Source organism: Ambystoma mexicanum, chromosome 1q, assembly GCF_040938575.1.
Source record: "Ambystoma mexicanum isolate Mex_15411 chromosome 1q, UKY_AmexF1_1, whole genome shotgun sequence".
Lineage (NCBI taxonomy): Eukaryota > Metazoa > Chordata > Amphibia > Caudata > Ambystomatidae > Ambystoma > Ambystoma mexicanum.
Genome location: NC_090922.1, coordinates 900,874,625 through 900,902,105, shown reverse-complemented (window position 1 = coordinate 900,902,105; position 27,481 = coordinate 900,874,625).

Genomic DNA, 27,481 nt, shown 5'->3' with positions numbered 1-27,481 from the left:
CCCCTGTCCCCCCATATAATTTCGCCACAACCTTTTCCCGGCGATATTATTTACGGCGACCATATATATGGGGATAATGTTACCTGATACCCTCTCACCGATCCCACTAGGTGGGTAAGGGGTAGATGAGCAATGTTTAGATTTTGGTTTACATTAAGAGATGCCAGAAGTTACTTCATCACATTGTTGACATTTTGAGTGCCCTGATTACTTTTAATGCTTGAATTTATCCCAAATGTTGTACAATATCACTAATCAGAATGAGCATCTTCCATTCTACAGGGGTATGCCTCAATCCACCTGGAGAATACACCCAGTATTACGAGAAGATATTGCCAATTATTACAGTCAGGGAGCTGAAGAAAATCAATGTGCAGGTTCACAAACGAACCGTAGCGAGGTGGATATGCTCCTTGGGTGGCAGGGACTGCCTTTTCAACATTATTCTGGAGGCATGTAATACATCTCTTTAAGTACTCTAGACCCTTTTTGCCAACTCTGGGGTGAACCAGTGTTTATTCAGTTTTTATCATTCCGTTTTTTCCCAAATGAGCTTTTCCATTATATCGCCTAACACGGTGGGAAAGTAATATCTTTGAGGCAACCAACCGACCATACTCATATATAGAAAATCTTAATGGAATGTGCACCCTTTTCTTACCTCATCATCCTTTTTCCTAATGGATGCATTTTCCTGGATTTGAGACAATTTCTTTAAGGTTTTGTAAGTGGACAGCTCAAGACTGCCCATTACTGGAAGAATATCCTCCTTTTTAAAATTCAGGTATGGCTGCCACCTTCGCTGTGGTGTCCGCACATTCCTTGACATTGCTAATTTCATTATCTAAAGGCTGATGAGCTGCACACTTTATTATAGCCATCTTTTGTGATAGCATTATAGCGTCTTGGAGTGTTTTCAGTCATGTGTGTGTTGCGATCCTCTCTTGTCCCCAAAGTTGAACAAAGCCATGGGCTACCCCAAAGGCATTCCTGGAATAAATATTAATATTAACAAATTGTTGAGCAGCTAGCCCACATGCCTGCCTGAGTGCCACCAGCTCATCAAGTTGTGTAGTGGTGACCGTAGATAGCCTCTCACTCTCCACCACCTCCCCAGGTGCTCATACCACATATCACAGCACAATTTTCCCATTTTGGTCTCAGTAACATGACCCATCAATGAAATAAATCAGGTAGCCTCAGGCAGAGGAGTATCATTTGAGGTGTTAACAATAAATCAGTAATGTCAACACAATTGTGGGCTCCAAATCATAAGGTTCACCATCCTGGGGAGTGGGAAGCAAAGATGCTGGATCAGCACACTGGGAATCCGGTCAAGGTAATGTTGGAAGAGGTTCTAAGCAGCATTTCATATTAACTGAATGTGAAACAGCAACCTCCAGGTGAGATGCTAAAACAATATTCCACTCTGCTGTACAGCAAGTGAGACTGCAGCAACTGACTGCAAGCAAGGTGGAATGTCTGAAGCAACAAGGATCTAGCTCTTTACTTTATTAAGCTATAGGTTACTGATGCAATACAGGTTTTGGGTCAAGACAGCTAGAGCAAACCCGTGTTTTTGTGGCATTACAAGGTACAATGTAAACCACTCCTTGTATTTGAGTAGATTCAGGGTTGGATAGTCTACCAAATTATTCTTTATGCTCGCAAATGCCTCTTCAGCCTCTGATATTTATTGCAAGGGCTCCACAGTACTAGCTCTGTTATAGTATTGTAAAGGCTTATGAATCTCAACATAAGCTAAAATCCCTTGTTGGCAGAGCTCCACCATGGCCACAAATGCTCTCATCTTTGTAACGGTCTAGGGTTTCGTAATTTTATTGATTTCCTCTCTGAGGGATGATGCTAATATCTGGTGTCCCATTGTAATGTCATGCGTCAAAACATTTCCCATCTGTCTACACAATTTCTGCATCTGTTTGAAGGCCTTGTGACCTTTATCAGCAAGTACTGATAATAGTATCTGGGTATCCTCATTACATACTTCATAGGATGGTGAGGTAATTAGCAAATCATTAATGTACTGGACTAACACTGACTGCCAAGGGATTTAATGTTATCTAAATCTATCTTCAATAGTTGGTAACATAGGCAAGGCACTCAGTGCTCCTTTGGGGCAGCTTGCTCCAGGTGTACTGAATTCCCCTAAGTGAAAATGCACACACATACTGACTATCTAAGTGTGCGGGCATTAAAACGAAAGCTGAACATAAATCCACCATTGTGAAATGTGTGATCTTGAACAGACCTTCCCTCTCTTTTTGACAGGCAATATCAGAATATTACAAGTTCAAGTAGCAGGGACAATTGTACCTTGTTTCAGAAGTGACTCAAAGACAGGGGTAATCTTGTGAAATGCTCTGGATTCAGCATGTATTTGGGAATACAGGATAGTTTCTTAACAGGGTCAATCATAATTTTAAAGGGTTCGGCATTATAAATGTAATCCACCTCATTACAATGTATAGACCATAACGAAGCTGGTATAGTCTCAACATTATTTCAGATCTTCTGCCCACTCCCCCTCTCCTTACAACTCTTCTTCTGGGATAATCTGGAGTGTTATTAAAGCACCCTCGATATTTCTGGGGAATGCTAAAGAATACTTGATCAGGGGTGCAATATATAGTGCATCAAAGCTTAGGCAGTAAATCCCTGACCAACGGAGCTGAGCGACTGAGAAGGAAGGCATGTGTATCGGTTTCAGGACCCAAAATGATGTTGAGCAGCTCTCTGAAGGGGTGTAATACCAAAACATCAGATATTGCTTCTGCCCTCTTTGTATCTCTGGACAACGGTATGGCAGGAACATTGTCCATCCATAAAGCTGATTTACTAGCACCTGTATCTCAAAAGGTACAGATTTTACCTCTACTTTAACCTGTATTCTGCACCTCTCCCTGTAGGTTCTGCAGTTGTAAGGCCATGTCATTGGTCTCTTTCTGCTGCTCCAGACATGCTCTAATAAGGGCTTATTCTGCCACCCAATGCATACAGTCTTTAATTGTGCTTGAATCTTAGGTAACAGACAAAATACAAAGGCCTTTCCGATGGCCTCTTTGGCAGTCCCATCTGGCTTAGTGATGCTCAAGTGTGAACACTACCTTAAGCCCAGTAGTCGGCATGTGATTCTCCCTTGTGCTTACCTTCTCCCAGTCATTCTATCTAGGGCAAATTGTGGGTATTGCCGCAATCAATCTGTCACTAGCTTAGCTGATGGTGTCTTCTATACTGTGATCGGTTGAGGACCAATTAGCATGCTCAATGAACCACTGCTCCACCTCTCTGACATTATCATTCTATGAACTGATGCATGTCAGCCCAAGCAGGATTATGGCACAATCTAACAGTGAACATTTCCTCAATGAACCACTTTAGTTCATCTCTGCTATGGTGGAATTCTTTAACCAGAATTAAAAAAATCATCAGGTGTCCACGGAACATGTACAGTAAGAAACGAGTGCAGTTCCCACTCCTCTGTTGACCCTCCTGTGATCTGCTTGAATGGCACATGATTGATAGTAGTATACCCCCCCATATTGTGTACCTACCCTCATCACTGATGGAGGGTAAGAGAAAACCACATCAGGCATATGTGCGGCTCCCCTGAAATATCTGATGCACAAGGCCCATTTGGCACTGCTCCAGGCAGAACTTGGAATTGACATGGTGATGCAGTTGGGGAGCGCAGCCGCAGTGATACACACCCTGTCCTACTGGTTGTCCTGTTGGCACCATAGTACATGCGTTAGAAAATAAATCTATTATATCCTCGAAATCTCTTTGTCTCTCTCTTCCTGCCCAGAGTGTGTCTTTTAATCTACTATTTGGGAGCATGGCAGCATAGGCAGACCACCGCTCCCTAGTCTGCAGACACTTGATGTGCCCCTGTAACCTATCACCTATCATATGTGTCTTTAAATCTACTTATCTTGGACTCATTCTGCCTAGAGGCCGCTTCTTCCAATCACTTAGCATGTGTGCCCCATTGCCCAGGATTCGCCATTGTATTTTGCTTCTCCCAAGCCCATTTACGGCCCTTAGTTTATCCAAATTGAATAGTATGCCTGTCACCCTGTGTCAGCAGATGCCAAAGTTTGAAAAATTCATATGTAGTACTGTTAAAGTTAGGGTACATAAAGTGAGCAGGGATGCCCATGGGCGGGGTCTCGACATGCTTCCGCTTATTTTGCCATTTCTGTCCCTAGTTTTAATTTGCAGCCACCCCATATGAATCACATTTCTCCACACTCTTTGACTCCACTCCATTGCTGTGTTAAGGAGGGAGGGGTTTTACAGGGACTCTGCAGAGTAGTCCTGCAATGGCTATAGGGCGCTCGCTACATATTCACTCACCAGTCACTATTTAGTTTTCAAGCCATTTTATTCTTCCCTTCTGCTTTTCAATATTCCCCTGTATTTTCTATCTATGGCAAGAATACTGATATGTAGAGTTCAGCCCTTTTAAGGAGCCCTCAACCAGACTAGAAACAGGATACAATACATCCAGAGCCAGAACATACGAGAGAGCTTTTACCAGACCAGTCCTACCTAAATTGCCACTGCCAGGATTTTGCCAGATCTGTGCTGTGGTAGAAATTAAACACAAATGGCAATATTGCAGTGATAGAACAGGCAAAAAGAGGCACAACAATGAACTCCCCAACGCAAAACTGCCACCCATATTCGCATATCCCTGAAACCAAATCTCTTGTTGTTCAACCGTCATATCAAAACCCTAGGCCCCCTTGAGTACAGGCATCCTGCTCCCGATTACCTCTTGGAGTTTTTTTAAGAAGGGCTCCTTAACACTTTCAGAAGTGCAAATGGGATGTTCATGAGGAGGTCGCCCGCAAGAATAACAATGCATCTGCTTTGTGGAGACTGGTACATGGAGTCATCAGTCTCTCATCTCATTTTAGTTGATGGTAAACAAAAGGTTCATCTATTAGTTTGCTTGCAGGATAATTAGATGGTATTGTATCAGTTAACCCATTCCATCCTGAATAACCCAACCCACCCTCCAGACCCGATCCCTTTAAAGGGCCCCAACCTCATGATCATGAAACTCTCAAAGGTGTAGACTTGCCATTCCAGGACACTATCTCCACCTCCGACCTTGTATAAAATATGTATTCAATAGAACATTCCTTCCTCTCTTTCAATGTCCAAAAATGACGTGTGACAATAACACTTCCAGTTGACCATAGCTGTTTTAATGTGCTTCTGGTCTCAAACCCTCAGGTGAAAGGCATCTGACTTCCAACCCCAAGATGAGATCCTGCATCTATGAACAGTCCTTTGTTTATCCAGTGGCCTTGGTCCAACCGCCTTGTCCCAGTCACCTCGGTTAGTGAAAGGGCTCATAGCCAGCAGTCTTGGGTGCACATGTGCTGTCTAGTCCATTTCAGACTTTAGTTACCTACAGCCAAAAATGGAAAAAAGGGTTACCCTGAAAAAGTCTACTAAAAGAGAAGAACATACTAGAAGATTAAGGACAGGGGTATGGACCGATATCACAGGGGAAAGATGGCAGAAAACTATTTTCGAAAGATATATTCCTGAAATGGACTTCACCCCTAACCTCATTCAGCTATGCTGTTTGTTTTATTCATGTATTTAATTGACCCAGGGGCTGTGTGCAACAACAGTCCTCAAGAATCCTTTATCAGCAAATGCATGAATAAGGTGGAACTGGTAAAGGAGCTACTGGGGAATTGATTTCAAATGGAAACCTCTAGCAGTTTAGTGTTAAATGTACCTTATTTATTTATTTATTTATTAATTTTATTATAATGCACCACATGGCAGAAGCCCTCAGGGCTTGCTTTCTGACCATATTTAAGTTAAAAGGGAACTGATTTAAACTAGATAATAGCAGTTTGTCTGCATAGTATGCAGTGTCTCAAAAATAGCCAAATACACAAACCCTCTGTTCTCACAGATGTAGTCACAAAGAGAGGATGTGGAACTGTGGTACAACGCTTCACTGTTTTACAGTGGATTCATAAATGATGACCTGCGGAGGAAATAGTCATTTGAAAGAGCTATATTGAAAATCCCACATCATTCTATTTGTATCCAGTGACAATCCTGTCTGGGAAAATGTTCCCAGGGAGTGATATTTACACAAACGTCCACCTTGACATCGATAAAGTACTTTCCCCAAATATTCCAGAACTGGAGTATAAGTAAAATATCACCAGTTCTAGAATATGTGGGGAATAGGAATCAGGAAAATAAAAATTGCTCCCCTGGGTGACATTATCAGGGAAATAGTTACACATCGGACAATTCTGGTGGGGTAGAAGGGAGGTTAGCTGGGCGATCTGAATTCCCTAGGAAATGCTGCAATTTAAAATGACCATTCAAATACCTTATATGATATTGTGCATAATTGGGAGGACCCTGAATAGGTCCAATCCATGCAGTGGAATTGGGGGTGGGGGGCTAGACCTTGTATTTAAAAGAAATGCATTTAAAAGAAAGCATAACGTTGTTTCTATAAGGTGTAAACAAATCGTCTATGTGCCATAGGCGCCGGGTACATGGGGGCATAATGTGCAGCTGCCCCTGTTCAATTTGAATAACAGCGGCGGGCGTGTCATTTTGCCCCATGGAGACTATGTTAGTACTTGGATGGGGGAATCTTTGCACGTGTGACCAAAAACAAAAACATTCAAATCGAGTGAAGGCAGTCCCAAAAGACAAGTAATCTGTGGCTGTCTGCGCCCTCTCTGGGCATGGCATCTGGCCCCTCTCCTGCTGTGCTCATTGTTTGTGGGGTGTTAGAATGTATCATGCAAAACTACCAAGTGCTGCTTTCCTCAATGCCCACTTCTATTTGAGGCTTATGATCCCAGCCTTGATTGTGTGGACTGTAGGCACAACATGGTCAGTGTTCTCCTTTTGCTATTTCATACTTTTTTCTCTTTAATTTGTTTATTTTTTCTGGCTTCCACTTTTGAATTTCATTTTATTCCCGTTCTGTCTTTGCTGACTTTCTTGTTCTTTCAGAATGTATTTTTCCATCCATCTCACCTGTCAATCCTGCCTTTTTCTTTGATTCTTTCATCTGCTTCCCATGCATCTCCCCCCATGACGTTGCTGCTGTCTGTGCCTCCCTCTCTCTCTCTTAAGCAGTGAGTCGACCTCACCCGATGCCTGGACACATGCCCGTGGCTATTTTACAACAGTGGCAACGTATTAAATGTTAGTAAGATACCTCCGCATGTTAATGCACCTGTATTAGAACACTGGGTGCAACCAAATGGTCCAGTTGCCTAGGAGACTGGCATAGAGCAATGGAAGAGAGGGAAATGTGGATAGGAGGGAAGAAAGGTAAGACGGGGTGGGGGGATAGTTGATGATATGGAGAGATCGAGGGAGGTCGAGAAACGTTTAGCTCTAGACCATCCCCCATTTGGCAGATTGAGGAATATTGGAAGGAGGAGTGAGATGGGAGAAGGTAAAGGAATGCAAGTGTGGAGGGGCGGATGCAGGGATTTTCCGCATATACAAAATCACCCTTCATGGTCCAGGAACTCCATCCTCAGACATTTACACACAGACACAGACCCAGCAAGACAAAAGGTATAACACAGAACCCCTCAGAGGCTGCAATGATCCAGGAAGGGATTTGCTATCCTCCAAACGGTGCAGCCGAACCACAGGCCTCCTACTAACAGGGGTGAGAAAATGCCATCCAATCACTGTGGTGTTCCAGGGACAGCATCAGAGCTTTTCATCATTTTCAGATGAAAAGATCCCTGAAACTCAGGGGGGACCCATGTTGGCAGTCTTATGACACAGCAACATGGTCATTTAATTCAGGAAAGTAAGTGTGTGTTTTGCAGTGCACTCATTTCAAGTTGCAGTACACACATTGCAAGTTGCATTTGCTGGCACCGTCCAGCCATCACCTCTCTTGGTCCTCTCCCAGTATCCAGCAATCTTCTTATCACCTTGTTGCATTATTACTCATGTTTCCTCTGCATTAGTACCCCCATATCAAGGAGCAATTCGTAGCTGTTTGTTGGTCATTTAGTGTTTCAGCTCCCCACTGGTTATCTGGCCATGATAACCTGCAGCTATTAACCCCCTTGCTGCATTTGTTTAACTCCATTATATTTTAAGCACACCATGGGTGCTTTCGACTGTTTTTCCTACAGACATCTTTTTGAATTGAGCCCCCACCAGCTGCAGTTTCATATTGCTTTGTATTTATTTCTCGTAACACTTAGACCCTTACAGTCCATGGTCACTGGTTTTACTCTGATTCATGCAGGTATCAATCACAACTCTGGAATTGTTCCATATATGACACAGGTTTTCATTCTCAGCAGGCAGGCTTGTGGTTTATATCAAATCACAATACATTAGTGCCACCCAAAACCTCATTCTTTGATATCTCAGCTGTGGGTTTTTGCTTGAATGACCATGTCACAGGGTCTACTCACTCCCCTCTTTTGGGCAGATTTTAAGTAATTAGTATTTCTTGATTTAACATTGTCATTCGGATATACTGCACCTTTTGGATGTGGACACCATTATGGATGAATTTCTTAGACAGCAAATGTACATGAGAAAACATTTCCATGGAACGATTCAATTAACTGTATGTTACATTCAGAATGCTTTGTTTGTACTAGTCTCCTGATTTTCATGCAAAACATTATGCTGTACTCCTTTAGATACCTTAAAGTAGAGTCTCATGCTTTAACCAATGATTTTAAGGTGTTTGCAACTTGTCGGTGCAAGTTGTGCTAACTTTTGCAGCATTTGGATTAAGAATTCGATAGGTGCATACAAAATGTCTCCCCCCTGTACTGAAAATCAAAGTCGGCACCCATGCTGTGCGCTGTAAATTTAAAAGCACACCTTTCCTAAGCCCAACCTATAGATCCTTAATGCAACCCACCATGGTTTATGTTTTACATACATGCATACACTAGAAGCCCACAGGACCAGGTACAGATGTGAGAATGTTATATAAATGTTGAAAATGTGTTTTGAAGATTGATGTTTATGTGATGTTGATTTTCTTTGTGAAAAATGTCACTGATTGCAACACTTGTTGTTGACACTGGAGAAAATGAAGTGTTTTAATTAGTCTGTTACTCGACAAATGAAAATGTAAATGGTATCTTGCTTTGCACATCTCTAATACACACTGGCCGTCAATCACAAATATTACAATTGTTTTATATTACATAGATGTAGATTTGATTGTTATGAATGGAAGCACGTGTTGCATAAAGTAGTGAGATCTTTAATGACAGGTTATATTTACTGAAGCCAAGTTGCCTGCTATTGTATATCATTGCTGGTGATTTCCGGAACATAAAGTTATGGATCCACTTTTAGTTTCGGTTCACTATTCAAATAGAACGTCAACGGTCTGTTTCTTGTCCCTGAATTCTGGGGTGGCATAGTTGTATTAGACCAGGTGGTGTGTCCTTAGCATAATTCAAAAATGTTTTCCAGGGACGTCTTTTGGGGTTCACCAGAGGTCGCAACTGCGACCTCTGAGGTCTTCCTTGCGACCTCTAAAGAAAAAAAGATTTTTTTTTTGTTTTTTTTGTAATGCAAGCTCCTGGGCTCTGGTGGCTCTTTACTTCTGGAGTGGCTGGCTTTCTTGTTCAGGCCCCTTAAAAAAATAAGAAAAATATGAACAGGAGTGCCATAAGTCTAACACTTTCAGCACTGACCCTAAATAAGAAAGAATAGGAATACCAAATAATGTGTATTTCTGGAATTCTATACAATAATTGCTAGACTCATTAAAGGTTTATTTCAGGAACACTTCAGGGGACGAGTCACTGATTTAGTCTGTTCTTAAACGCCTCAACTCAGCCTTTCATCCTTCTGAGGTCGATAAATGAGTACCAAGACAGGTTGGGTGATATTGGGTGCACATCATTATTATTTGGTCATGGACATCTTCTTGCATTCACAGTAATTTGGTAATATGGTCCTATACACACTGATCTTAACGATCCATGTGGCATTCCATTCTTGTATGAAATGTACATCACATTATAGTGATATCGTAACCATATTTTTCGTAGTGTACAATGCTATGTGATGCCACTTCCTGTTTTGTCAACGGGTGAAAGGTTGTGTTCCATCGCTTCCCGTGATATCACTTCGGGGTGGGGTCAAATGATATCACTTCATGTGATGTCATCAGGGGTCAAGGGTCATGTGATGTCACTTCCGCTACCCCTGCCATTTTGGTGAAATGACGTCCCTGATGTTTTCATAGAAATTCTGACAATTCATTATTACAATGTTTGATTGTTCATACATGCAATCCATACTAAGTTCTCCAATGATGAATCTGTTTATGTGTTAACTTATCTGTGGACCAGATCTTCATTATTTTACATTTAACAGAAAAAAACCATGAACTGTGCATTTAAAAAACAATGTTCAACTTTGACATGCGTTTTCTACAATCAAGAGACCGGATCAATATTTCAGTGGCTGCTGAGGTACAGACCCGACAGGAAGCACAGAACTGGATATGTTCAATTTAAAACGTGAAGAAAGGTTGCATATGTTTTATAACATAATAAGTCAGTTTGTATGGGAGCATATGGGGTAGAGGGTGGATTGATAAGTGGGCTGAGTTGGTAAATGCATGAATGGCAAATTGGGTTTACTCCCTCTGTCGCCACAGGCCATCCCCATCCCCTCCTGTCCCCCTGTGATGTTTCCTTGTGCCCTCCCCATACCTTCTCGCACACAGGTGTTGCCTGTTTTGCTTGATTCTTCTACCCTGCTCCCCTCCGTCTACCCCTCCAGCCTGCTTCTGCAGGAGTCTGTCCTGATACATTCTGGTTTCACCATCATGGTCTTTTGGCCAATGCAGGATTTGACATATGGACTTTTGATTCACAGTGTGTCACCCTTTCTCAACTCTCATGCTGGACTTCCATTGCATCTTGCACACATGGTGGCCCTGAATCATGCTCTTCCCATCTTCATCGTGTATCCTGGCTTGCAACATCATGTGTTACTATTGACTTCTGCAATTGTATTCGCTCTCCCCTCTTGCTTCTCCACTCTTTTTGACTGCTTACTCTGTTCGCTCCTCCTCTCGCTTTCTCACTTTTCCTATCTCCTCCCCTCAACACCTTACTTCTTCTATGCACTTACTCTACCAAAATTGGCCCTGGAGCTAGTATGACTGCATCCTCGTCTGTCTCCTCACCCCTCCCCTTAGTTCTTCTCCCCCTCCCCAGCGCTATCTGACTTGTTGTCAGGCCTAGTATGATAGTCGCTTGTTTTGTTCCTCCCCTCCCTTTCTGCACCCCTCTCTCCCACCTTTTGTTTTTCTCCAGCTCTACCAGAAATGTAATCAGGCCTAGTACGGTAGTTGCCTGTCTGTTTCCTTCCCACTCTCCCCTTCCCTTCCTTATCTATGTCTTAGCTCTTGCACTATCTGAAATGTCGTCAGGCCAAGTTAGATAGTTAATTTCACATCCTTACTGTTCAAGGCCTGTAAGAATGTCAATGTATTTTCCCTTATTTCCTCCCTCGCCTTGAAGCGCTTTGAAACACTTTGTATATAGGCGCTATATGAAAAGACTATCATATCATAAATAGATTATCATATCATAGGTGAGTGAAATGTGCTTATAAAGGGCAAGTGGGTGTTTCGGTCAAATAGTGGCCGGGTCACTGAATTGGTGAATGAATAAGTCTCGGGAGAATAGCTCAACGGCAACGTGCTTGTCTTGGAAACAAGACGACACAGAGCAGCACAGGTTCGATTGCCGGGTCCATGCTTAGAAACCTCTGGGTATTAAGCGGGTTATAAATAACCTATAATTTTATAAGGGAGAAGCGAGTGAGAGAATTAGTGAATAAATGAGTGAGTGTTTTTCCCACCTCCTGGCCACTGATTGTTTGAGTTATTTGGAGGGAAAAGGACATGTATAAAGTAAGGACATTTCCTCTGATTCTGATTTATTTCTGCACAATGCAGGAAAGGAGCAGAACCAGTGCTTCATTTGCTAAAAAAAAAAGGATGTACCAGGGCCTAAATATTTTCTAGCACTCCTGTGACACTAGGGGTGGCCACTTCCCCACCACTGCTGCCACCACCCACAGTTGCTCCACATAGTGTCAGCATATTTGGGGTTACACTACAGCGCACACCTGCTTATTGTGGTCGCAGAATGTCGTGACTATCACCACTTCATAATTAAAGTGAGTCTGAGGCAATAAGTGCCAGGGATAAAAAATAAGTGTCAGGGCTGAGCCCTGGCAAACACCGCCACAAATTATGCACTGAACAGATCTAAGTCTCTGCATGGTTTCCTTTCCTTTCACTGAATGCATGTAGTGTTTTCATAGTAATCATTTGCAGGCCGAAAGGTGCATGGCGGAGATGTAAAATGTAGCGAGCAGGGGAGCCATCAGATCCGCAGTGTTTACCAAATTGCTGGAAAGGCATAGGTCCATGCTTAATTTGTTGAAAATAATTTAGTTGAATTTAATAGGTGCCTCCTGCTGCATATGCACGGTCCAGCCCAGTGTGGGGCACTGCATTCCTGAATCCAATACAATACAGATTCTGGCCATGCGGTGAGTAATCAGAATGTGTGAACACAAAGGAAACCTTCTTACGCATGTTTTTCTGGGTTTTCTCCACATCTACAGCCATCAGAACGAGGCTGAAAGTGATACTCATGTCATCAATAAGATTTCGGACAACTTGTTTTTGCAGCCTGCAGTCATCGGTTTGAACAGCCAGGCTGACTCAGTCATGTATCTTTCTTTTATTGAGACAGCATTTGGTAAGGAGAACACTGTTAATTAAAGCCTTTTAAAGGAGGAGAACAGGAAATAAACCACCATATGAACATGTGGCATTATCTTAAAACATAATAATAATAATAATAATAATAATAATAATAATAATAATAATAATAATAATAATAATAATAATAGTACTAGTACTACTACTACCAAAAAAGTAATATACTTAACAATGTTATTCCCAAATTCAGCAGGGTGAAAGGCCGAGTCCTGCATTCCACATTTAAATATATGATGTACAGGTTGCATACCGATTTCTGCATTAGCTCTATTACAGCACTGAGCTAAGTAAGGGATGTTTGAGGTACTTTGCAATACCTAATATTTGACATTAAAAAAACAGTTGCATCTTTACTGCTTCCTCAAAATGTTCTTGGGGTTGGAGGCTTGCAGGGGGATGTGTAGAGATGTGTGGGTAAATACATGAGGTTAGGAGACTCCCCTCACACTTCCTCTTATCTCAGGGAGAAAGATTGAATTGGCCTGTGGATTTATGTTTGGTAAGTTTTCCACTGATTAAGAGAGCATCACTCACATGCAAAATACAATGATTAGAAAGCTGAAAGTAATGCATGGCCAGTGCGAATTCCTCTGGATAGATTTGCATCAGCTGAGTCATGAGAGGGGTAGTGATAGACAAAGTTGCCCTTCTCTACTGCTATCCCTCTGCTACATTTGTAACGTGCCCTTTGCCCCTACGGTTTCTTGGCTGGGGCAGTGCTCACTTCCCTACTCATTTAAATGCTTTACTGCTTTGCCCATATTTTGGAAAAGGCCACAGGGGGAATAACTCCAAGGATAATACCCTCTTGCAGTTATGCAAATACCCAAAGCCACAATTTAGCTTTGTGGTTACCATTCCCCCTGTCACCTTCTTTTCAGGACAGTGAAATCTAAGTACTGGATCCTGAAGTACATTTTCTATTTTCTTCAAGAAAAACAACAATCACTTTATTCAAACACTTAATCCAGAACAACATTTCAGAGCATTGGCGAGTGTCATGATCAACACAAATATGAAGCCAACTGTAATCTACTGTGAATTAGAAGTTATCCACTGTTTACTTCCTTTTTTTACTTTACTTTCTCGGACTGTCTTAACAAGGTTTGCAGTGAATGTCAATTGATTAATTAATTACATTTTTGGTAAAAAAAAGTTACTTTGTCTATTTTGTCATAGAAACACTCCTGATGATCCCTTTTGATTATTAAGGGTGAAACACATGTAGAGAGTACACAAATACCTTGTGAAATAAAAATATATTTTAAAAAACACCTCATCAACCAGTGTGGTAATTACCATCATGGGTCTCACTGACAAACATTGAAAATTATTCGTTGGATTGCCGCAATTGGGAAATGTACATCTCCATTGTACTGATTTAACTCTGGTAATCAAGGTAATAGTACACACCCAAAGCTGACAACCAACCCTTAAATGTGATATAGCTTTGTATAAATCAAGACTGAATTTCCAAAGATCAGAGTCCTCTACAATTGATTACCACTTATGATTTCCCACAGGGGGAATAAACCTCATTCAAAAAGGCCAAGCCGCGAGGAAGAAAATTATGTTTTTCAGTATTTTCCATTTTTATTTGTTGCCTTTTTTTTAATGGGCCAGTTTTCCTTCAATGTTATTTCAGAGCACAATGTTGGGTGATGCGGGGGGAACCGGGCACAAGGATAGTCTGTCCTGGAGATAGTGCAAAAGGCGGTGGGAAAAAGGCGGGAACAGGTGCGCATAGAGCAGGTGTTCAAGGTTTTCATATGGCTGAGCAAATAGCCTATTCCCTTGTTGAAACACAAGATGGATCAAGATTGTTTAAATACAATGGAATTGCTGCTAGAAGGCCAGCTTATCGCCAGCAGAGCTATGGTAGAATGAGGTGCATTTCAATCAGATGCAGAACGTGCTACAAAGATCGCTGACTCTTGGGAGGATAGCTCAGGAGCAATGCGCTCACCTTGGAAGCAAGACGACGCAGAGCAACACAGGTCCGCGCTTAGAAACCTCTGGGTATTAAGCGTGTTATAAATAACCAATTACAATTACTGTCTATGGATTTACTGCATCCATTGCTGCATGAGACTCACAATGTCATCAAGAACACAAGCTATGTCATTATTTTATGGACCCATACATAGTTGTTACATTTTAAGGATACATCACTCTTCTTTGACCAGTGCAATAAAGGAGGGTAATACAGAAACTTTGCAGTGGTGCAACTGAAATATGTACTAGAGGAAAAATGTCTTCAGTGCAAAGAATATATTCCTTCAATGCATTTTTGGACCAGGGCAATGTGTGCCATCGTCGTAGCCCTTTGCCCTGAGGTAAAAATTAATTGAATGAGTATGTTTTTGAAGAATGGAATTTTCTTACCCACGTAATGATTGCACTTGCACTGATGAAAAGTGTCTGTAATATGGCTAAAGTTCAACTTATTTTATATACTCTACGACCTGGCAATGACCTGCATATCTTGAAATGTACAATTAGAGGTTGCACAACTACAGTACAAACCAACCTAAGACTGCACATTCTTGTATTGTTTAACTACAAGACTTCTTCCCACAGAGTAAGTAATGCTCTGATTACTTTCCGGTAATTTTCATTCCTCCTAGTTCTACTCTTCCTGGTCACAGTACTTACTGTGGAGGTATAATTCCTCCTACACACCCACAATCCTCAATTAATCGAAATTCAAGTCGGATTATGGTACCATCCACACCACGGGCGGAGGCGGATTGTCAGCAGTCCTGTGATGAGGACGAGTAGGGATAGGAGTAATGAGGATTGCCAGTAAGTAATCAGAGCATTCCCTCCATGTCCCTCTTCTTCATCCTAGTACTTACCTATGAGTTGTACCCAAGCCAGTATCCAAGTGGAAGGGTCCAATGAGATACAGCAAGCTAACGTAGTAATGTAGCCCCACAACCAATTTATTGTGCAAAGAAACCAACAGTCATAGTTGGCCCACCGACAACACCCCCACCCGTAAGGAACCATCCCTCAGGTTACCAACATTGGGCCGGTACTGCGTGATGAAGCTATTAGCATGCACCCATGTAGCCGCCTCGCAGATCTCGTGCAGGGAGCACACTGAGTGTCAGCCCAGGACGCCACAATGACCCTTGGGGAATGACCCTTGACGTGCAAAGGAACCAGAAACCCAGAAGACAGATAAGCCATGGATATAACAATCTTAATACATCGATGAACACCACAGATGTTTTCCTGCCTGCCACAGCAGCCCCAAAAGTCACCAGGAGGCTGTGCGACCGCCAGAACGCTTCAGTTCTGGCAAGATATGCCAGGACAGATTGCCGCACATCAATGGCATGCCAGCTAACCTCCTCGGGAGATGGGGGCAGGAGCAACCACAACCTGAGACAAATTATATTTTTAAGCCACCTTAGTCAAAAACTGAGGGTCATAACGCAACACCAGAGCCCCTGGAGCACCCTGAGAAAAGGGTGTCTGGCACCACAGAGACCCTGTTTTCCACAAACTATGAGCTGAAGTAATGGTGACTAGGAAGGCAGGCTTGAGAGTGAGGTGCTTAATATCAATGAGGTCAATCGGGTCAAAGGGAGCAGACAGCAAGAACCACAAGACAAGGGGCATTTACCAAGAAGGAACACCCTTATACTGAGTAGGCTGAGAGGAAGCCCAGCTCTTAAGGAACTGGCCACTAATGCCTCATCTTGCAGGGTACCCACAAAACCCCCTTGATAGCTTTCAGAGCCGCTCACTGTGACTGAAGGGTAGCCGCAGCCAGGCCCTTGTCGAACCCATCCTGAAGGAACTGGAGAATTGCTTGGATACCACATTAGGGGGTGGCACAAGACTTTTCACAACACCTCAAGAAATGTGCCCGTGTTTATCATAGGCTTTTAGTGTACTAGGCCTCTTAGAATGCAGAATGGTCTCAGCTACCTGGCCCAAGACACTCAATGCTAACAACCTCTCCCTTTTTTCAATAAACAGGCTGACCATTGGATCACATGGAGCCCCAACCCATGACCCGCTTGCAGAGGGCAAGGCCATAGCAGAATTCACCACACCTTCCAAACCCTAAGGTCCATAAGGGAGGTGAACCACCCCTGGTATGGCCAGAAAGGGACACCCAGGATCACAGACAACCTGCTCCACCTGAACTACTTCACCACCATGGGGATGAGGGGTACGGGAGGAAAGGCATACAGAAGATCCCAAGGCCACTCCATGTTCAAGGCATCTCCTCCTCAAACCCCCACTGCAGGGAACCACGAGCAGAACCTGGGACATTGGAAGAGTAGGGAGAGGCATAGAGGTCCAACACTGGAGTCCTGAACCTCTGACAGATCTCAGAGATTGTCATTTTCAACAACACCAGCTCCAGAGAGGTGGGGATTACCCTGCTGAGATGTTGCACCACCACATTTTCAACTCCCCAAACATGAACAGCGTCCAACGACAACAGGTGATGTTCAGCGCAGGCCCCTATGCACCCTGCCAAAGCATTCAGGGCACCTGATCCCTCCTGATTGTAAACATAGGTCATGGCAGAGGAATTGTCAGTCTGGGCCAGCACCGCCCGACCTGGGAGATGGAGAGAGAACCACAGCAGGATCTGGTAAATCACCACCAATTCCCTCCAATTGAAAGATCGACAGAGCACCTCTAAATCACATTGTTCCTGCACTGTGAAGGACCCCAGAGAACCCACCCAAAGTCACTGAAATCTGTGGTAAGGATGATCCTTGTGGGGTAGTCCAACCCCACACCCCTCCACAGGGAACCCATGCATAACCCAGGGAACTGTGAACCCAGGCCAGATTCTCCCGTAACCACTGAGGAATTGGGAACTGGGTCTCTAAGGACTAGGAGGAGGGGGGCCAGATCTAAAGGAGTTGCACCACCAAGGGGCGAATATATAGCTGAGACCAAAGGACCAAGAAAACACAAATGGCCATGTGCCCCTGCACCACAATTATGTCCTGTGCCATAGCCCAAGTGCACCATAAGATATGGGAGAGAACTGCCTGTAGATGAAGCAGCCTCACACGAGGGAGGAGAACCCTCGCCTGCCTGGTGCACAACTACGTGCCAATAAACAACAGAGTGTGGGATAGAACGAGATGGGCTTCCTCCAGTTGATGAGAAACTCCCACTCCTGGAGAGCTTGACAGACCCAGAGGAGTTGGACCTTGACAGTGCCCCTGAGGTCCACCTTGATCAACTAGTCATCAAGATAGGGAAAGAGGTGTACACCCAGTAAATGCAGATACCCTCTGCGCCGATTTCAACACAAAGGGAAGAACCCAGAAATGAAAGTGGGTGCCCCCCACCAAAAACCCAAGATATTTCTGATGGGACCGGAGGATGGAAAACATGACAATAAGTATCTGGAAGTTCCTAAACCACCAACCAGTCCCCCCTCTATACCAAGGGAATGATCTTCTGCAAGGTCTCCATCTGAAGTGAAGCCCCTTCATACACACATTATGGGCATACAGGTCCAAAATCAAATGAAACTTTCCAGAGGGATTTGGTACCAGAAAGAACCAAGAGTAGAACCCCAGACCCCATTGAGGGTGGGGACCCGCGCAATATCATTCTTGGGCAACAGGTCAAAAAGGGCCACAGACATGGCCACGCTTTTGGTCTGGCTCCTGGGTACAGTTGTCATGGCCAACATGGACTGGACCCAGGGAGAAAGGAACTTAATTTGGTAACTATACCAAACCGTCTAGAGAGCCCTAACATCTGAGGCCCACATTTCCCATACCAGAAAAAGGTGCTGGAGTCTCCCACCCACCATCATGCAGTGGTTGTCAGGACTTCTGATGTGGGACAGAAGGTTTCACTGTGCCAGGACAAGAACGGAATCCACGTGACCAATGAAAATTTCCAGAATTTCCACGAGAGATTTGTGCCTGGGATGTAGCACTTGACGACTTGAGGCTAGCCAAAAAGGCAGACTTCCTTTGCATTCGATCAGCATGCTTGTCGCCCCAAACACCCTGTGGACCTTATCCTGCAAGGTATCACCAAAGTGTTTGTTGCCTTCAAAGGATAGCTTCAAAATGGCAGTCTTCTGGGACCCCTTAGACTTCCAATCTTGCAAATGGATATGACATCTGGCAGACACACAAGTCCCCATTGCCATGGCTGTGCACCACACCCTGTCAAAGGAGGAGTCTGAGTGGAATTCCACTTGCTTCTGCATGTCTGACAGCACACAAGCGCAATATGAGCCATCCTCCAATAATCTGAGTCTTATCACCTCCACAGCACAGAGCTCTCCACCCCAAGGGGGCTGTCCTAAACCCTCCCAGTAGGAGCTCTGGTGGGAATTGAGATAGAAAAAAGAATATACCTGTCACTTTGCATCAGAAGAGTGAGTGGGCAACACATACCTGCAGTGGGGATCCAGCCTCACTCATCTACACAGGACTGACTAACTAATTGATAGTCCACTCCTGAAACCTTCTACTAACCCCTTTCTTATTGAAACATGCACCATATACAGAATAACAATATAAAGTACTTCACATAGATGCCCCACAGTTAATACATATTATCAAATGCTTCTGACTTGATGATTCTGAATAATGAATACTCAATTAATTTTCTTACACTCTTCTGCATAGTGCATATCTTTTTATTATGAAAATTGAGTAATAAAGAAACATTGCCACCATTATTATAACCACACATAACACACTCAATATGAAAAATGTTACATTCAACCATCTCAGAAGCATAATAGCTACCTTAAAAGTAACTGACTACCTCATTAAATCTCACGAGGCAGCCTAGTCAAATGAACTGCCTCCTCAATACATCCAAACTTTCTCAATGTGATATTAAATATGGGTAAAACAGGCCCTCATACTTGCCACTGTCTTCAGAGGATAGGGCGATGAGAGCTAAAGGCTGGATGCCTGGATGAAAGCTTGTGATCTGCACAATCCAAGAATAATTCCCAAAAATGCAATCCAATTGCAAAAACCACCTATCAAAATCACTATGATCGCTTAGTGAAAAGTAACAAAAAGGTTAACACTTGCCTTCAAAGATTTAGTCTCAATATGCAGCTCAGTCAAAAATAGTAGTTCTTCTCAGAAGGCAAAAAGAAAAGTCTTTTTGAGACTCTGGAGTTCAAAAATGCAATTTCATATGCCTCAAAATCAAAGCAGAATATTGGAGGGATGATCCCCCTTCCCTCTCCACAGGCTTGCATGGAGTGAGTGGGTCCAGCTTGCTTCTTGGTTCCTCCAGCCTTGTCTGCCTCCAGCCTTGCTTCATCCAGCTCCATGAACAGCTCTCTGTCTACTCCCAGCAGAAGTCGGCTTTTTATAGCATTGGAGTGTTGCTTACCCAAGCCAGCTCCTCCCCATTGGCATTCTGCCGATGGCACAATGCTGATTTATTACTTTTGCTTGAAGACAAATGATCTCTTAGCTTCATTAGTCAACAATCTCCCTTATGTCCGGCCTAGCCCAGAAGCCGTGTAGGCCATTGCAGTCTTTTAGAACATTGTTATGGTTAACAGGAACATTAAGAACTATTTACTAAAACAAACAGACCAATTGGAACACATTCCAGACCATTGGAGTGCAGCCCAGAAGTAATGTTATTGCAGTGAACCTATTTCTTCCAAAACAATAGATTAGTCTGGCTCACAGCCCAGACATTCAAACTGAATGGAATAATCTGTTCATAACTGTTAATATGTGTGCTCTGCCTGAATACATTTCAAAGCATTTTTCTAGTACATGCCAAGATGCCTAATGACTGCACAGCTTACGATATCAATCAATCCCAGCATGGCTAAAATGCATATTAACATTGCCTTGCGAAGTAGATTGAAGTCCCCAAAAACAGTCTCAGCTTTATTGTAAGCATAGCTATTAGCACTGAGCGCCAGGTGGTCACCACATGGGCTGTCTTCAGAGCAGAGTTTGCTTTGCAGTCAACTGGATCTTTAATAGCTGCCTCTTCTGCCGCCATGGAAGACCACCCGACCAAACTGACCATGATATCATCAACATCGACCGACTCAGGAAGAAAGGAGTCTTCCATGCGTACAATTTGGCCAAGAACCGGGGTATGGAGATATGCTCAGGGTCCCATCACTCTTGCAAATCCTTGCCCTTAATATCCAATATCAGGTGAAGCCCTAAATTGGAGGTGTCCTTATACTGTTGAATCTTGCGATCAGCAGACCCTTCCCCTTCCATGGGGTCTGAGAAGCCCATGGAATCCCACACCCGAGACACCGCCGTCTCCACCTCTTCCCTGGTAACGTACTTCCCTTCAGATTCAGCAGCAGAATGGGAGGTATTCAAGGAAAAAGACATGGACTTGGAGGAGGAGAAAGAAGAGGAAGAGGCGCTGGACAGCATCCTCCGCTTTTAATTAGCACCTTAATGCTCCTCAACAGTCTTTTTCATGAGGCACTTAATTTCCTTTCAGGAGAGAGAGAATTTTAACTCTATCTTCTTTTTCTTCTGCTTCATCCCATGACACTGCTCAGGTCTAGATGAGTCTTCCTCGGTTCCAACGTGTCGTCTCTTCTTTGTATGTTTCCCCATCAAGCACGCAGGTTACCAACAACGAGAATTGTCCACTAGAGACAAAGCCTGAAGCCTCTGGTGAGCCCAAAGCACAGAGTCTGATTGGTTAGCTAGCAACTGCTACAGGGCCTAAAAAGGCTGACTCGCCAATCCCCACTAGCCAGATGAGGGAGGGACAAAGGTGGCAACCAATCTTCTGCAGCCTGTAACAGCAGGAGGAAGCAGGCCAAGCCCCCTAGCCCAGCCCATCCCCAGGAACCGGTGTTGGAGCAAACAGCACCCCCGGAGCAAGCAGGGAGCCCCTCATCAACCCCGTTCCCGCCAAGAGGGCCGACCGAGCACCCCGTCAAGGTGGACTACGGAATGTCTACGGTTGACTGCTCAAAGCAGCGTCCCTCCAAATGGACCTGCAAGCCCTGCAGGTGGCCTAAGGGGCACCACCAAAACCACAACTCAACCGGGGCTCCAAGCCCTGCAGGGATCCCAGGAGCCACTACATCACAGGATGGATGCCGCCACCCGGCTGGAGACACTGCCCGGGATGGAACAGCCAGTCGCTCCCTACAGCCCCGCTACAAGGAGAATCTAGTCCCTGAGGAGACAGGAATGAAATAACTGAGGATTGTGGGTAGTTAGGAGGTATTATACCTGCCGGAAAAAAAGGTCCTCTATGAGAGGCGGAACCTCGAGATATACGTGACAGAAGTCAAGACTTTTTAGTTCGGTTTGTTCAGTGTTAGCTCGTATTTTAACAAAATGGAAGGTAGCTAAAACCGAAAAAGTGCACGTGCGCAGGTAGAAATGCAAATCATCTGCGTGATTTGTTGAAAGTTAACAGTTAATTGGCAGGAAGTTGTGTTCCCCATTAGTTTTGATTTGTGTCATTGATTAAACCACAGTTTCCGCAGAACAGGATGCACATTACCAGATTTCCAGACAACTGCAATTAATTATCAGCCAAGCACAGAATCTTTTAATGCGTTCAATAGTCTATTTTCTCTTACTGACGCAAAACCGGCCATTGTCAGACAACGCTCAGAAACAGAAAAGCACTGTCAATGAGGCAGTGATGAAGGCGGGGCCCCAAGATTATTAGTTCACGTGGGGCCCATGTTATAATTAAATGCATCCCGTGGAAAGAGATCCAGCTTGCCTTTGCCACTTACTTTGCATGTTAAAAGAAAACGATTACCGAGGTTGGAAGCTAAGCCGGTAGATCAAGCAGTCAATTAAAGATGAATTTTACAGGCTGGCTTTTCCTCTGCTGTTGTCAACAATTAAAGTGACTTTTGGTCAGATATGTTGTCGACTTCATCATAACGCATGAACAAAGGGGCCAGATAACAGAATCCTTTCTTTTTACTGCTGATTCGCACAATTACGCGAGTGTATGTCCACGTGCTACTGCGATACGTCTACAATCAGTATAGAAGTGATTGGATACTTGGAAGTATGACCAATTCCTTTTACAGGCATGGAGAGAGAAAAAAGACTGTGCGTGAGAGAAAGAGAGGTGGGGAAAAAGGCAGAGAAAAGAAGGACTGCATGAGAAAATGAACACATGCATTATTACGTAGTTGTCTGACTCGAAGAGCATCCAGACCTTGCGGGATCTCACAGAAGGATGTAGCCATAAACCTAACAAAATAGCCAAAGGACAAATGGCTTATTATTTTTCAAGAAAGAGGAAACTGTCCACAAAGGTTATTTTTCCTGAATGAACTTTTCTACGCGGTTGGCCACCCATAGCCAAGACATGCAGGGAGCATGGCCCACAGACAGATGTCACCACTGATTATTTCTTTATGACTGACACACTCTATATTAAATTGGGCCAGTCTGCAATGTCACCCCACCAGCATAACCCCAACATGTCAGCTTTGCTGCAAGTAGTGGATCACGCCTGAAGACTCTTTCGGGGTATAAATGGGAGTGGGTGTCTGCTGCCATCATGATTTTTGTTTTGCTACGTCAACAATAACTTGAAATATTGTTTGATTTTAAAGTTGACTAACAATATGAGAAGGCCTATGGCATGTCGGAACTATTCCGCGTCTTATGACTCAAAGTAGCCCTGGTGAGAAGTGTGTTTTGCCGTTTGAGAGAAGATAACATGGTTAAAATAACTGTGATGGCATAGTAGCTCATGTATGTTTGTGCTAACCTGTGTGTACTTATTTACCAGCCCAGAATATGCATTGCACTTGTTTATTTTGTTTTCATAGACATATGTGCATACATACACACCAAGTAGGTTATTTCACTCTGATTAAAAGCTGAGGGTGCTTGGTTTAGATTTAAACCATTACTATGCATAGACTTCCACCGTTATTTCTATATTCCTGTTGGGCATTTTGAATAATATTTCAAAATGAGCTACTATGAATTAAATGAAATTATGATCAGAGATGACAAAATGTGAGATGTTATTAATGATTCAATTTGTGTGCGGTTAAGGGCCAAGGATTGAGAGGAATGCACTCTCTACAGGTAACCATCCTACCACTTCCTCTCCACATCTGCCATGTGGGCACGCCGATGGAATGAGCAATGAGACACATTTGCCTTTGCATACATTTTTGCCCAACCCCATATTCTTCTACAACATAGCTAAATACCTTATTGTGTTTGTGAAGAAATGAAAGAGTCATGCCGGCGTACAGGGGTGAGAAGTGGTGTTCAAACTCATACTCTGCCCCACACTACTAAGAACACAGCAGTGATCTCAAACATAAAAGTGAAACAGGGCCAACGTGAATGGGATTTCGCCTCCCCTTCCTAAGGTAACATGCACTGAGGACTGCTTATACTGTTTAGGAGGGCATGAGCCAGCAGGGAAGAATCAAAGCAACAATAGTACAGAATGTACCACAAATAAGACTACTTCAATAAAACTAAAAACACAGACAAACTGTTAAAAACTCAAAAAAACCCACCCCTGTAATGAGATTCAATAGAATACAAACTTTGACAGAAAAGGGTACTCTGGTTTCAGAGAAAGCACATTCACACAGCAATTCATGGTAATGACAAATCAGAGACCGCTATATTTGCCTTGCAAGGCAAAAGACTAGCAATAACCTCAACTAATGGGAACTGACTACAACAACTTTGCCCAATCACCAGACATCCTACATTTATAAGACACTAGTCAGGTGACTAATTCGAACCTAAGCAGTGAGAAAGTTCCAGAAACCATAGTCTGTTTAGAGGAACCTCCCGCCTCACACAAATACATTATAAACCCTCTTGACATGAGTCAGTCATCGATGAAAACATATTTTCCTTTGATTCATACTACCATGGCTTAAAATAAACCTTGTACTATATAAAAAAGCATAAGACATGGCTTAAGAGGAATAGACTTCCAATAAGTATGCACCGAAAAACAACTCGATCTTGGATTTCATGCACTAACACTTTGTGACTCATGTAATAAACCATGTGGTTTGGCTCATGAGAAATAAATCAACAAGTAGGTATTGAATTGTTCATTCACAGTAAATTGTATGCACTTGCACTTCATGCCCTCCACCTCAGCCTGCTTTTTGTGCATATCTAGCACGGTTTTAGGAAGAAATATTAAGGAAGAATTGCAATTGTATTGATCTTCTTTGGTTCTTTGACTTTTCGTAACAATGTTTTATGGTTAGTATGTTTTAGAAATTGTTGCATAATGCAGTATTTGTACCTGATGGCTTACGCCAAATAAAGGTTTTACAAGAACAAAAGCATATACACAATACATTCTACAAAAACACATCATAATACATCTCTAATCATTATATATAGTGACTCCTTTAAGAAAATACAAATTCATATTCCACAAATGCAGTCGATAAAAACCATGGACCCAGCAATGAACCTACACCAAATTTCATCAGACAAAATTGAATTTTGATTGTGCACAAAACAAGCAAACCATAAAGTCATTATCGGGTCCAAAACTTTACAGTTCACCATCAGATATTTAAGAGACTCTATTTGAACGATTTCTTTACACATTCAGCATCTTCACATTCTTAAGACAAGGGGATGTGTCTGGGGGAGCAGCCCAGCCCAAACTCTTAGGCCACGCCTCCCCTTCACAGAAACACAAGCAACCCCAGAAATGTTTCAGCCTTGTTGGACCGTATCAGTGAGGTGCAGCTTGGTTCCCTAAGGCACAGCGAGAAAGGGATGACCCATGTCGGGGCATGCACTCTCTCACACAGGGAGACAAGCAATAACTAAAAAAGTGATGGTTGGAAGGTTTTGAATAATTCTGAACCACTAGCACTGCTCTGGGCAATCCTCCACACCACCGTTCTTTAGCCTGTCTGCGCCATATGCAAATCAGTCAAGCACTACCTCCAATGGGGGCAGCTTTGCCCGAACTCCTAGGCCAGGGACCTTCTGCACAGAAACACAAGCAGCCCCAGACATGTTTCAGCCTTGTTGTGCCTCATTAGTGAAGTGCAGCGTGGTTCCCTATGGCACAGCAAACGAGGGACTCCTGATGAGGACCAATGAGGCTGAAACATGCCTGGGGATGCTTGCAGAAGGGATGTGATTAAGTATTTTGGGCTGGACGCCCCTTTCAGGGTGGGACATAGCCTGATTTGCATATGGTCTTTCTCCTTTTGTAATGGCTAAGCAGGCTAAGAACGATGGTGTGGAGAGTAGCTGAGAGCAATGTCAGAGGTTAAGATTAATTCTAAACCTTCTTGCCATCACCTCTCTTGTTTTGTCAGCCTTAAATGAAAGCAAGATGGATGCTTGTTTTCCCTCGTCCCCTATTGAAGTCTACAAGTACCAGACTGCAATGTAACATTGTCATAAAAACCACCTTTGAGTTTTGCAATGGTATGGGCTCTGGTCTTCATTACTTTAATCTCACATCAGCAGGGATTGCTCATCCATGCTTAAAACATATACATTCAAAATATACAAATGCAGATTCCAATCACTGTAGCACAGCTCAGCGTGTTAATGTGCCTGCTGCAGAGATTGGATTGCTTTCTACCCTGCAGACCTACATTTTCCACATCAGAAAACGCAAAGGATTCATGTGACTTTCGCAGTGATCAGTGAAAACAACAGGTGCACAGCTCCATCCACTAAAACATGCAGTAAAGCGGTGGTCCCATTCACACTATTCCAGACCCCTTCAAACTCCAATTTGCTGTTCATATAAAACATCTTCGCTTAGGATAAAAAGGTGCAAAGCACTCCACCTTTAGGCAAAACTAAGATTTTGCTTCAGCCCTGAATCATGATTTGTGTGATGTTATTGTTCCGCTGTCAAGCACCAACATTGTCATTTTCAGTATTTCCTTTTTGTGTAGAGTGCTCACCTATACAAAAGAAAAATGGCTAGGTGAGCTAATGCAACTGCTGCACATTAATTCCTGGGCAGGCATTTATGAATTTGCAATATTTTGTTTGATCGAGCCTTCTCCTGTAATAGTCTGAGTAAAAGTCGCTCAAATAAGTTGGAATGTGTAATGTAAAATTTAAGCGTCCGAAACCCAGCCCAAGTATTGGATAAAAATAGGCCCACTGTTATGTCAGATCATTCATCGAGAAAGGGTTAAAGAAACAAACTGCTTATAGAGCGGCTGGGCAATGTTTACAGAGGGAGATCGGCCTGTTGGCATCATCATATAAACAATGCTGTGTTAACAGAAGATATGAAAATATGCTGAATGGCAACAGTCATGCAATGAAAGTGAGCAGCTTTACAAAGCAAAAAAGCAAAGAGTCAGAAATTGCAGATTTCATTTGCTCCTTTACCCTGTATTGGGGCCGCCTTGAAGAACTAAACAAAACATTAGAAAAGTAGTCAAAACGGAGTGTACGCTGTTGCAAGAAGTAACACCATTTTCTTCAGGCTCTCAGACACAGCGGGGACAGCAAAAACGGATCACAGAACAGAACACCATGAAAAGGTGCTGTCAAAACTGCCCTACGCTAAGAAGTTTTATAGAAAACAAAATCATTAGCATTTGCGATCGAGTGACATGAAAAAATGTCCCCACACAAGTTTGATTGGACCTTGCACTTTCAACCCATATGG